The 14,527-nt window shown below is 38.2% G+C and overlaps 1 protein-coding gene across 1 annotated transcript in view; it reads left to right on the top strand.

The window, feature by feature from the left end:
• LOC138403694 (uncharacterized) overlaps positions 1–14,527 on the top strand; it is a 58,833-nt gene that overhangs the window by 29,481 nt on the left and 14,825 nt on the right. The gene's annotated exons all lie outside the window — the stretch shown is intronic.

Here is a 14,527-nt window from a genome sequence, read left to right on the forward strand (position 1 = left end):
AACATACCTATATGCTAATTTTTTTCCCGGAAAATTAAAGAGAGAAAAAACCGAATTCCACGTGGATGATGAAGTGGGCATCGTCTATTTAGTTAGAGATAGATATCTTGCATCCTGGAGACGAATATATGCTACATTAATTGATGCCGGAAAATCAAAGTTTCCACGGGATTTTCAAAAAACCTAAACCCACACAAATGAACTTACGAGCATCATCTATAATTAATAAGATACACAAAAAACAGATGACTCGAAAAGTAATTAAAGCTAATAAGCTCGGAGCCACAGTAAGGTACTTATGACAAGAGAAAATTTGCCAAAAAAACGCGAATGTTTTCCCCAATTCAGCGTAACGTAGCCGCAAACGGCGTGTCAAGGTGAACCCCAAATGAAATCGGCTAAGTATCACACACATATAAAAAAAATAAGTGTACCGCCTCAAGAAACGGGGGCTGCTTTACTTTTGCCTCCCCATACCGTCTCACGTCCAGTGTAACTTGAACTACACACTAAGCTAATGATACGTCCTCAGAACCTTACAATGTTCAATTGGCGAGCGGAAGGGAAGGCCAAGGAAAAACGGTTTCCATTCAAGGAGGGATGTTAAGAGTGACTCAAGTTAAATTAAGAATGTGGAGCTCGTATTTTCTTTTACTTTTTTCACTCACTTTGTTTGTTGACGGAGACTTTTTTGACATTGTGGACTTTTGTGTGCGCCTTCCTTTTTTAATTCTTGAGGCGTTCATGTATACACACCCTAGTACACTTACTGCTACCCCAGTAGGTACCTTCGTACGAGACTCGGATATTTTTTACGACGTATTAAGGGATTTCCGCGGAGAGGTGTGTTTTTTGGATTACTATACTCTTTGAAGTCCCTGATTAAGGTTTTTGAGGATGTTGTGTTTGTTTTGGGTGGGGTCCCGTCTCAGGTAATAAAGAATACAATAAAAGTATAATAACGACATATTGCAAAACCCATTTTTCTCTAGGTAGGAGAACAGCAAATTAGATGTCGTTAAACCAGTCACGATTTCTAAGAAAACAAATCGTCGCTGACCAGAAAAAGAGCACGGAATTAATTAAAAAAAGTATTGCAGCTGTTTCAGATTTCTCGATTTATTTTGAACTCTATTTCTGTGGCTATTAAGAGTGTTTTTGGGTAACGGTAGGTGTTGTCGAGGCAGCCATTGTGACGATCAGTTGGAGCGTATCGCGAACGGTCACTTTGTAAAAAGAATGATTGTGTGTGACATAGAAACAGCACACGTAGACTGGAAGACTTATCTTTTTGTGAGGAAATCATACGGTTTTTATTGTTCTTTGAAGGCCGACTTACTTTGTCCTGATCGAGTTTTTGTTATACGAATGAATAATTTGGTTTCTTTCAGTATTATCGAGTTTTCGCCCAATTTTTAGGTCCTATCTACGTAGTTAGTATGAAATTCTTATTTTTAACACACCTTAAAGATGGATTGGACAACTGGAACTTTATACAAAAACTAGAGGCCTTAACAAAAAATATCAGCGGGGTGATTCGCTTACTCAGTGGTCATAACTGAATGAAAGCCGAGCCGAGCCGAGCCGAGCTCGTTTGACATTTATTTTTAATCCATTGAAGGTTTCCTACGAAATATTATTTTTATATCGCTCAGTGAAGGAGCAATGTAGAACCAACCAATGTCAAATGAGTTTGATGTTGTATATTCATGGTGATGATCCTTGAGTTAGCGAATAACCCCGCTGGAGGATGCCTAATGTAATTTTTTTGACGCAAACGATTGATGCAATGGAACTTTAATAGTTGAGTGAAGTTAAAAGTATTATGACACTAATCCAAAGAATAATTTTGTAGAAATTATTATAGAAGATGGCACATAGTAGGGGATGTGGTTAGTACGAAATGAATCGTGAAAGTGTTTTTTGTGGTACTTATAGTTTGAAGTATTTTTAAGGTTATTCAGTGGCACTTGGCGAGTTTCGCTAAAGTATTCTGGTCGAGTTTATATTTAGTTTAGTCACGTTTAGAATTAGCGGGTGCTTCCAAATGACAGTTTTAACTTTGGCTCGTTATGTTGTTTTCTAGTGTCTTTGTCGAGTACTTTTTTAGAGCTAATAAATAAACCCTCAAGGGGTTATTGTGTTGTATTTGAGATTGCAGGTTTGTCTCAAGAAAATATTATAAAATATTATTTTTTGCTTCTAATGTAAGCCCAGCAAGTAAGCGGTTACAAATTAGAACCTTGATTTTCGTGGTATGACAGTTTTTAATAAGCCCATACCTACCCCTTATTGGTTTCTACGGGTAGTACCTAACTTTACGAGTATCTCTCGTAGGGTTAAGGGTATAATAAGGGTTTAGCCAGAGGCATCTCTAGCCCTTTGTTGCGCCCGTGTGCAACCAGTACCCTGGCGCCCTCTAGTCTATTAGGAGCAGGGTCAAAATGGAATACTAACAGTTATATTTTCAAACGGAAATTCGGATGCAAATGGTGCAATTTTTAATGATGATTTTAAATGATGACGGCGTCGGCCAAAACCCGAGCGCAGGGTCTTTGAGAGCGCCGGCATCGACGCATCTTTGGAGGTGTCGCATTAGAGGGCGCTCGGCGCCCCCTTAGACCCGGCGCCCGTGTGCGCCCCACACCCTGCAACCATAGGTAAAGACGCTTCTGGGTTTAGCTTTAGACCATTGTGCGCCACGTTGGCCAAGTGAAGATTGGCGGCCTTCACACTCCTTCGAGAACAGCATGGATAATTCTCAGGCATGCAGGAACCCCCGACCTCCTAGATAGGAAGCATACGTCTTAACCACTACGCTGTCTCTGCCAGTGGCGTGCAGGTCATAGAGGCATAAATGCTTACCCCAATTGTAATAGCTCAATGCATATTTTTCATTATGACCTGCCAGTAAACAGGTTCCTACCTAACTAATGCCTACCCTGGCTTCAAACACTGTGCACGCCACTGGTCTCTGCATCCTTATTACCTTTACATAATACAACCTTTAGGCTGTGTAAGGGTTTAAGCCCATACGGCGGAGAGGCTTGACCGCAAATTTCCTGCTCTTCCGATGTGATTGAGGAATCACGGTCCGCTCCACACACCTGCTGCGGTCTGGCAGCATTATATAACGATCATCTGCTCATGTTTGCCTTGTACTTGATACCTGGTGGCTGCTGCTCGCACTTAACTATTATACGGTTCAATTGCTTGGTAATTGGTATAATGTTTGAGGTTTGGACCACGTTTGGAGTTTTTTTTTGCTTTTTTAGGGTTCCGTACCTCAAAAGGAAAAACGGAACCCTTATAGGATCACTTTGTTGTCTGTCTGTCTGTCTGTCAAGAAACCTACAGGGTACTTCCCGTTGACCTAGAATCATGAAAATTGGCAGGTAGGTAGATCTTATAGCTGACATTTGGGAAAAAATCTGAAAATCGTGAATTTAGGGTTAGATCACACAAAAAAAAAAAAAATTGTGGTCATGAACTAATAATTAGTATTATCAACTTTCGAAGTGAGTGACTATATCAAGTGGGGTATCATATGAAAGGTCTTTACCTGTACATTCTAAAACAGATTTATTTTTATTTTTATGCATCATAGTTTTTGAGTTATCGTGCAAATTGTTGAAAAAATACGACTGTAGTACGGAACCCTCATTGCGCGAGCCTGACTCGCACTTGGCCAGTTTTTTTAAAAATATATAGACTACTTAGCACTTGGCTGATGAAGCATTTTAAGTTGCTCCGCACTTGCCTAGAAGATGCCTATTCACTATTGACTTGAAGCTCAAAAAAAAAAAAAAATCTTATTAAAAAAAATATTGCAAACCGATTGGAGACTCAAAACCGTCACTGTTTGGACAGTTAAGAAAATTCTCTAGGCTCACTCTAGCACTACTTTAAATAACTAATGGAACAAAAAATTTTCAGGATATTTACCCATTTAATTGCCACGCATATAATAAGTAGGTACCTAAGTAAGTGGCCATTATCGTCCTGTTAAACTTTTCACATGTTTAACTTTTCACATGAAAATCGGTGCGTGCCATGAAGACGCGATGATATCGTATGCTTTGTTATTAATTACGGCACGCCCTAGGAAGGGTTTGTGCCACTGAAGTCAGAACAGACGTGGAAGTGGTGGCGTAAGCTTGTTGCGCAGGTGACTTGTGAAACATTAGGACCCGTTGCTTTTTATACTAAACATAATTATTATGTGCTATCGAATTATTTCTGTATTAGTAAGTTCATGACAATCAGTGCCATGCTGTCAGGTCGCCTTAGCACGAATATTGTTATTAGGTATCACATGTACCAATATGATAATAACAATATTTCAATATTTAGGTAAGCAGCATCGCATTCGGGATGCTTTTTTTTTTCTCTAGGAGGAGTAAAAATCCCTAACGGACTTAACTGTCCGACTCGCACGGACTAAACGACCTCCCCTCTGCGAGATCAGCACGGAACCGTATCACATTACTTCGTGCTGACCCTCGGGACCTCTGGCATTCGGGATGCTGCCTATGTCAAAAATAATCTATATGTATGTAGTAAGTACATAATGTTCCAATTTCACTATAAGATTCAGATAAATAGTATATAGCAACATCCCTATTTTTAAGGTTGGCTGAATTTCGGCTATTTTTGCTCTAATTGTGCAGTTTAGCCAAGAGTCAGAGACCGTCACCTAATAATCAGACGTGATTGCGATCTTCACACTACGACAGATACCATTTCTAATACTTATCTGGAATTCTGTGGTTTGTGCATATTAACCGATGTAATTTATTGTCGAAATACCGACGATACGTGCTGATACGTATTTCGGTGTTACGATTTTATGAGGCGGGACACGCAAAGGTTACCCGTTATTTTGGTAAATATCACTATTTATTAGATGAATATTGATGACAGCTTTTTATATTTTCCTTCTTATTTATCTAACCAATGTTTTCCCGTGACTTCGTACGCGTGGGCTTTGGTTTATTTTGTACTGTTTGCTTTCTTGGAAAAGGTATAACGTTATACTGATTCTAATGTAAATGATGTAAAATCTCAAGGTTTTAGACCACTGACCTCTACTAATAAGTACAAATAGGTACGCTAGACTTGCGACAATGAGCGTCACGTAAGCGTCATATTGTATGCGCATTCGGAACTATTAAAATATGTTAATGATGAGACATCGGCTATCAACATAGTGTCAACACGAAGACAAAGAGACACAAAGAGACTATTTTGATTCCCGGTACGCTCGTTGGGGCGCTTCAAAACGGCTCAAAACATAATAGTGTTCTTTTGTATTTATAGCAAACCTTTTCCAGCGTATTTGTATATTATATCCATTTCAGTGTTTTAAACTGGTGAGTTGTTGAGCTATGTCTACGTTGAAATTCCATAAACTTAAAAAAGACTCCTTCTTAGTTATCTTTGAATCGTTCGATGCTTTCCTTCACCGTTAAAGCAAGTGATATTTAATTATAATGTACCTAGATAGGTATGATATTCAAAAAGGCACATAACTCCGAAAAGTTAGGGATTCCGGGATCCAACCCCCGACCCGCAGGAAAAGGTAACAAAGTGCAGACATACAGACAGATAGATACACAGAAACTTTAGGTTCAGTTCAGTACAAGTCTAATAATAACAATTTAGGTAGTAATATTTCACCCTTTTAAGGCAGTTTCGTTATGCCGATACCCATTACCGACCCTGCCTGTATTCACACTTTCCAACAAATCATCACGTGTGCCTCAAATTGCCGTAGTTTTGTAGTTTTTGAAGCAGTTTGGATGTTTTCCTAACAAAAAGGTATCGTCAACTTTTGGTTACGTGACTTCCTGTCGTGAAAATGTGAACCTACGTTTAACCCTCCCTTTTCAACACTGTATTCATTAGTTTTTTCCATTACTAGCTGATGTCCTCGGCTATGTCTGAATTGATTTAGGTTTTTTACTAATGCCGTGAGAGCTCCTTAATTTTTTGGGATGAAAAATATTTTATGTCCCTCACTTGCTTGAAGAGATCCTTAAGAGAACTAGAGTTACCGACATAGCTCAACGGGTTGCGACGCTGAAGTGGCAATGTACAGAGCACATAGTTCGGAAAACCGATAGACGTTGGGGTCCCAAGGTGCTGAAATGGCGACCTCGCACCGGAAGGCGCAGCGTTGGAAGACCCCCTACTAGGTAGAGAGACGACATCAGACGAGTCGCAAGGAGCCGCTGGATTCAGGCGGCGCGTGGCGTGAGGAAGTCCCTACAAGAGACCTATGTTCAGCAGTGGACGTCTCGGTTGATGAGGATGCTGATGACTTGCTTGAGACTTCTCCATAAGTCCTCAAAGGTGTGTGAAGTCTGCCAATCCAAACTTGACCAGCGTGGTGGACTTTGGCCGATACCATACACACATTCTCAGACCTGTGGTTCCGTCGGTAGGATGTTAAGATCTTTGTGCCAAACATCAGATCAGTTGAGCGGTTGAAGGTGACAGGATCTTTTTTAAATCTTTATTTGATTTTGGGTTTTAATAGCATGTAAAAATACGAATCCTATCGGTAAAACTCACTCATTTGAAATGCTATATTTTTCATGAAAAAGGTACCTAAGTCTGTTTATCAAAGTATTTATTTATTTATTGGAAGAGATTTTAAAGTGTTGTAGTTTAATATAAAGGTAACATGAAATCAATATTGTTCGAAGAATTATCACTGGAGGGCGTTATGCTAAAATATGTTTCCGTTAGTAATAAATGGCGATAATTGGACACTTCGGGCAATAAACAACTAATCAAAACAGGAATTCCGATAGCCTATGTGCCGTGGCGTAATTTCAGCTCGAACTAAACTTGTATCGGTTATTCAATACGTAGCACCTAGGTATGCTTACGAGTAGGTACCTATATGTATTTCGGTAGGTGTTCGATATATTTTACTAGCTGATGCCCGCGACTTTGTACGCGTGAATTTAGGTTTTTAAAAATCCCGTGGGAACGCCTTGATTTTCCGGGATAAAAAGTCTATGTCACTTTCCAGGTCTCTAACTATACCCATGCAAAAAATCACGTCAATCTGTTGCTCCATTGCGACGCGATTGAAAGATAAACCAACAAACAAACACACTTTCACATTTATAATATGGGTACCTATACTGATTTGTAGACCAAGGAGAAGAGTTGCACATTGCAATAAATAGGTAGAATCTACACAGAGATATTGATCCCTGTGTAGATTCTACCTATTTATTGCAATGTGCAACTCTTCATAGCCCAGTTTAGAAAATTTTCTGACATAAAATATAGTAGGTATTTCTTAACAGAAAAACCCAACTATTTTTCGTTCGACCCGGGAATTGAAACTGGGACCTCATCATCCGTAATCGACCATGCTCGCCACTAGACCAGCGAGGTAGTATCTAGGTATTATTATCCCTTGATCGGTGTTGCTACAGTTGTTCTGATCGCACGCCGGCGGTGACGGTAGCCGATCGCGAAATTCACTTAGAGCATCGGACGCAGTCTGAATAATTTAACCAATAACAATCCGAAAGCTAATTTTAGCGGTAAAAAATTTTCAGGCGTGATCTGGATGTTATTATTGTAGGTTCCGTAAGTACATTTCTTTTTATTACGTGACAAGTTCGCATTTGCGATATGACGGTAAGTCGTTAGGCGGTACGGCTGTGTCGGTGAAGTACGTTAGTACTATTACATATTCTGTGGTGAAGTTATTGATAACTATCCGTGGCCGAAGCCTCTCGTCACCCCTACTATAAATATAATATACTAGGTGATGCCCGCGACTTCGTCAGCGTGAATTTTGATTTTTAAAATTCCCGTGGGAACTCTTTTATTTTCCGGGATAAAAAGTAGCCTATGTCCTTCCCCGGGATGCCAGCTATCTTTGTACTAAATTTCGTCAAAATTAGTTAACCGGATGGGCCGTGAAAAGCTAGCAGACAGACTGACAGACAGACAGACACACTTTCGCTTTTATAATCTAAATATATAAAAGGAAAAGGTGACTGACTGACTGACTGACTGAGTGACTGATCTATCAACGCACAGCTCAAACTACTGGACGGATCGGGCTGAAATTTGGCATGCAGATAGCTATTATGACGTAGGCATCCGCTAAGAAAGGATTTTTGAAAATTCAGCCCCTAAGGGGGTGAAATAGGGGTTTGAAATTTGTGTAGTCCACGCGGACGAAGTCGCGAGCATAAGCTAGTATTATATATAGTATGGATAGGTAATCCACGTAGAGCGAGCGACTTATAAAGTTATACCTACATAAGTAGTATATAAGTAGGTAAACGAAACAGTCCAAAGGCTAGAAAATAAAATTTAATCTCTTCAGTTGGGACTATGATGATATCCTCTAGATGATGTGCGTGACTTCGTCCCGCGTGGATTTAGATTCTTAAAAATCCCGTGGGAACTCTTTGATTTTCCAGGATAAAAAGTAAGCTGTGTCAATCTCCAGATCTTTAACCATATACGCATGCAAAAAATTACGTCGATGCGTTGCTCCGTTGCGACATGATTGAAGGACAAACAAACATACTTTCGCGTTTATAATATGGGTAGTGATAGATCATTCATTTTTGGTCGAGTTAACAAGTTACGCATTACTGAAATCCTATCTTGTGTAAAAGCTAAATAGGTACATTTATCGGTTCAGTTTTGTAACTGTGTGGCAAATTAATTTGCGAATTTTCAACTATTTAACGTGCATGAAGTAAGTAATCTATTGTAGCTCTATGTAACAGAATGAAGACGAATCTTTCTCAACCTATTCCAAATTACCATATTAGCTAAAGAGCTAATGAAATTTTTTAAGAAGATGCTTGTTACAGCTAGAAAGTTGTAGGACCTGCTTACCTACAATAAAATAAAAAAAAAATTAATAACAAAACTTGTAGTTGTTGTGTGTGTTAGTAGTGACGGTAGTTGCGTACCTACCTACATTAGAATAAATATACGGTAAATATTATGGTGGTGGTAAGTTTTAGTGAAATTTTTTGAGGTGTTATTATAGTTAGTTATATCCAAGTTTTCTGAGTATAGAAACCTGAACCTACCAGCAAATGGTTGCATGTTTTATGAATTTAATATTGTATACCCAATTGGTATTACAGATCTCCATACTCTTTTACCTACTGTCACCACCAAATTTAAGTTAATATTAAGCTAAACCACCAAACGTTCTAAATTGAACTAAAGATAATAATTGTTGATAAATCCGAAAGATAAAACAGTTGATGAATCCTGATTGCCATACTTAAAAAAAGGTACAAGCACTATTTTATAAAAATCAGCAGCTGTTTTTAAGCACTTGTTCAAAATTTTCCACAGTATCTTAGACAATATTGCAACAGCCAAAAACTGCTCTGATAAAAGACTCACAGATCTTTTTTCTATTTCCACGTAATTGCTGTAGATTTTTGCTGAAAAAGTCTGCTTCAGCAGTTTTTTAAATATCACTGTGTAGTTTATAAAAGTAATAAAAATGTAGGTATCCTGCGGCGACATCAAGGACGGGCATGCGATGAGATTTTTTGCAAAATCGCAAAATGTGAGTTGGTTGAATTGATTTTCTTATAATCGACGATTACTAAAAAGAATCTAACGAGCTCTTTTGGTTCTTTTTACTATTAAACTCAACGCAATTTTAGTACTAACTACCTACTAATTTATGTATATATTTTAATCCCCTTAATTAAGTCCCTTGGCACAGGCATCTAGCTAGGCCCGCTGAACGTTCAAGACTGTGCTACAGGAAAAAGACAGTGTAACGTGGATACGAAGGTGTCAAATTCAAATTTCTTTAATGCGAATATGGGTAAACAGTGGATAGTTCACAAAAACAAAAAGGTACAGCCAAATTCTGCCTATATGTTATGATATCAAATAGATGATACCTGTGACGTCATCCACGTGGATATAATTTTTTTAAGAATTCCGTGGGAACTCCTTGGTTTTCCGGAACAAAAAGTGGCTTATATCCTTTTGTATATTTACAAGCTATCTCTGTGCCTTTCGTCAAAAACGGTTAAATCGGCCGCGAAAAACTAGCAGACAGAAAGGCAGACAGACGTATTTTCGTTAGTATGGATAACTTTTAGCAATAATAGTAGGGCTGGCTCATTTTTTACGCAAAGGATAAGCGTGGCGGTTCAGCACGGAAACGCAACCAGTATCCATGGCACCATTCATTTTCAATAAAAATATATAGAAAAACTGGCTTATGCCGGCAACAACTTTCAAACCCCTATTTTACAGCCTAGGGGTTGAATTTTCAAAAATCCTTTCTTGACGGATGTTTAGGTGCGTTATAATAGCTATCTGCATGCTAAATTTCAGCCCGATCTGTTTAGTAGTTTGAGCTGTGTGTTAATAGATCAGTCAGTCAGTTTTACCTTTTATAGGTAGGTATACTTATATAGATATAGTAATTATAATTTGAATAGTTTACAGCTTCACGGATCCCTGGAGCGGGTGACGGCGATCGCTAAAGCAATTTGCGCCGAAGTGACGAAGACTGCGTGCGCCGAGCGAAACGAAGAAATAACTAATTTTAAAGAAATTAATGTAGGTATAGGTTATATAAACGTTTTTTAGAATTCCGTAGGTCAAAAAGACCCTTATAGGCTCGCTTCTTTGTTTGTTTAAATCAATTTTTTTTATTCAATTAAACTTTGACAAATAGGTACTTTTGAATCATCAAATGCATCTACCATACAATAACTATATCCTACTTCCCGTTGACCTAGAATGATGAGGCAATGTCTTATAGCACAAATAAAGGTAAAATCTGAAAACCGTGAATTTGTGCTTACATCACAATAAAAGAGTACCTGTTCGTGCGCGAGTTCGACTTTTTTTAACTTTTCGCACAAACAAAAAAGTTACAAAATAAGAATATCAGCCAAGTTTAGTAAGTAAATTATATGGCAACTTATCGATCGATTAAATATAGATTGATTAATTATTGATTTCGGCATCATTCAAGTAAAATACCTGGCATCAATAAAAATAAAACAAATCAAAAACGGCATCGACAAAGACCTCGTAAATTGTAATTATCGTAAACAAGAAATCAGAATAGGTACACAAAGAGACGTCACAATCGCAGCGATCGACCGACAACCGTATTTTAACCATAACGATGTTCCTAGATTTACGTAACTTTAACTAGGCTCGGTATAGAATGCATTGCGCTGCCATTCACATATCCAACTTACTAATTAAGTCAACAACCGAGAAGAAAACTGTAACTTTGACAATGTTACTCCATACGTAACAATCTATGCAGACGACCAGAATATCTTGATCTTTTAGTCTTAGGGATAATCGCTACTAGCGACTTTTTATCTTTTCGCTTTCCTGCACAAATTAATCATGGTGATACAACATAAATGAAAAACATTTAAAAATACATAAAGAATTCAGGAGAAATAATAAAAGAGCGATAATATTCATCGAGATAATATTAAAAGAGAGAATAATACGATTATTGTTTTTCTTCAGCCTATTTTATATCTCAGTGAATACGTAATAAAATAAAATGAAACTGTACCTCAGGCATGTTCCTTATTCAAATTTAAGCCTATATCCATTTTATTTGTTAGAGAACCGCCCCCAGAATTACACTAATATTATTATAATAACACTTAAATCAAATATGATATGCCTTCAGTTCAACTTCTAGGTGTTTCATATAAGTTATTCCGTTTAAGGGTCATTTATAGTCCTCGACTGATTGAGATGGCAATCCGGGCGTCCCCTTACTTCATACCTCGATTACACCTCGAGTGAAGCTAACAAAGTGTTTGCTCTTTACAATACTTCTTACATTCTAGCACACTAGGTCAGTTTATAGTGACGGAGCTCTGCTTGCATTAAAATTATAGGCGGATCTGACAGACTACTGGCTAGTAAATAAAAATCTGATTTCAAAACTTCTTCAACAATATTTAGTCGTAAGACATGTCATGTCGCTAGTGTGTTTCACGTGAGCTGAAGTTTTACGAAAAAGCAGTAGAAATCAGATAGGATCAAGTTACATTGGCGTTCGTTTCAAGCGAAGCCGCGCACATAGATCTACGCCTATTTAGACACGTCCAAATCGAGACGACGCATGCGCGGTTACGCGGCCAAATACGGCTCTCACTCTATAGAGTGAACAATAGCGCACAAATGACAATCCCGCGATCCCGCACCGCCCTCATTACAGCGCCATGCGTGTGCGCACAAGTGGCTGAATAGACCATTGCGAAGAAATAGCTTTACTGCGTTTTACTGTTATATTGTGCTGGAATGTGTGATTTATGTGATAACGTTTGTTAGAGCACTAGTATTCGTAGGGCCAGCATATTGGGCCAATATATTGGGCCAAGGTGTACTACTGCTCCTGTATATGGCAAAAATATGCCAAATACCCTTGAACACGTTGGTCCAAGTATAATTGCTGTTGGCCTAAAGGTAGCCTTTAGATTAGAGGTGTGCAAATTGTTTAAATTGTTAATCTAAACAGTTGAACTATTGCTACAGTAAGGTGCAAGCTTTGTAGGGTCCAAGTTTCTTTAGAATTTGTTGGTACATTAGAGATTTAGATGTCAATAAATGAAGATAGAAATAGCGTTAATCTAAAACACCAAGCGGAATGGTGAGGCTTAGCCATACCTAAAGTAAATAAATATGCGTCAGCTCTTGGGTCACCTGACGCGTCAGGATCAGCTTTTGGGACACGACATTGTCCAATGACCTGTGCCAAGAGTCTCAAACGCAAACTTCGCAAATACGCCTTTAATATTAGCTGACAGTAAGTAAATATTTATGGCACTTAAGGTGCTTGAATACCAAGTCTTCAAATCGTGGTATATTAGTTATGCAACTACTTTTCTTTAGCTAGTCTCGATTAGCCTTGAGTGCGATGCGATAGAAAAAGGTAAATAATTTAATTACAGTAATTACTAAAAGCTGATTACGACATGTGTGATGTGCCATAGATGCAACATACAAATAAGTAGTTGATGATTTTCGAAATTGTATAGTATAAAACGGGTACATACTACGATTAAGATCTCAGATTGAGTCGATATTTCGACTCATACCTGTTTTATACAATACATTGGGGCCGATTCTCTTGTACACAATCTCGAAACTAAACTAAATTAACAGGTCTAAATCTAGTGCTATCCTTTTCCGCAAGCAACATTATGAAAGGGATAGCAATAAATTTAGACGTGCCATTTTAGTTTAGAATAGAGATTGTGTACAAAGGAATTAGCCCCAATGTGTCGTTAAACCACGAAATAAATTTAAAATCATTAGTTTCTAAATTGTGTTTTGTTGTTATAACTTATACCTAAGTAGGAGAAATCACTATTCAGTAATAGAAAATGCGGATCCACGGACTCATTCTAAATCACTCTGAATGGAAGCCTCCCTAACTGAAACGTCAACACAGCAATGAAACGTACCTCAATGGCTGGGCAGCGCGTCCATATGAGTCAGCAAGACAGTAGGTACAGGAGACTGAAAATGCAACACCAGCGCATTTTATATAATAACAAAACTTCGCTTCAATTGCCGTCTTACGAGTTATATAATTTGTATTGCATTTAATTGCTTATTACCTAGTCCATTAAAACATTATACACACAAACCTCTGAAGTCCTATAAAAACAGCGCTGACTCCACTAGCTCCCGGGGTTTTTAACGAAATCAAACAATTCCATCCATTATTTTACCTCCACTTCACCTAAATTCACGTCTCGCACTGGAGACGTAAACGAGGCAGCATCCTGAGTAGCACGCCTCAGAGAAGGCAAAAACCTCTCATCCGATACGCAAACTTCTGCCCACCGATTATATACGTATCATAAGCGCACTTGGGCTTGACTCAAAATTGACCAACTTAGAATTAAAATGAGACAGATTTATATCAGAGACTAAAAACAAAAGTAGGTACTCTCAAAATAAGCTCTATAGATTTCACCTATAACTTGCGATTCTCACACTATCATTTCTACACAAAAATTATGATTGGATACATATTGGATAGTGGCCGTCACATCATTTTAGGATATCAGACCGCGAGAATTGTACGAGAAAAATGCAACACACTTAAAAATTTGATCTCACACACACATTTAATAAGGAAATTTTATTTTTAGACATGAGCTAACTTCGTTCATGCTCTTTCATGCGTTATGTACCTACCTATAGTTTTTTACGCATGCTTTGTGTTACGATTACGACGATGAGCGTACGATAAGACATAGACAATACAACAAACTTACATTCACGCACACTTTGATGACATTTCCATCGAATATTTTTGGACCAAGTGATCCAGTACTTTGGCCAAGGGCAATTTTATGTCTTTCTTCTCCCCCTCAAGGAGAGAAGCTTTGCTCAATGATGCTGCGCGTTTATTCAACCCGATAGTGTATCTCATTAAGCGGGCACTCGACGTTTTACGTCATTAAATATGTAAATAGTAGGAATACGG

This window comes from Maniola hyperantus, chromosome 19 (assembly GCF_902806685.2).
Source record: "Maniola hyperantus chromosome 19, iAphHyp1.2, whole genome shotgun sequence".
Lineage (NCBI taxonomy): Eukaryota > Metazoa > Arthropoda > Insecta > Lepidoptera > Nymphalidae > Maniola > Maniola hyperantus.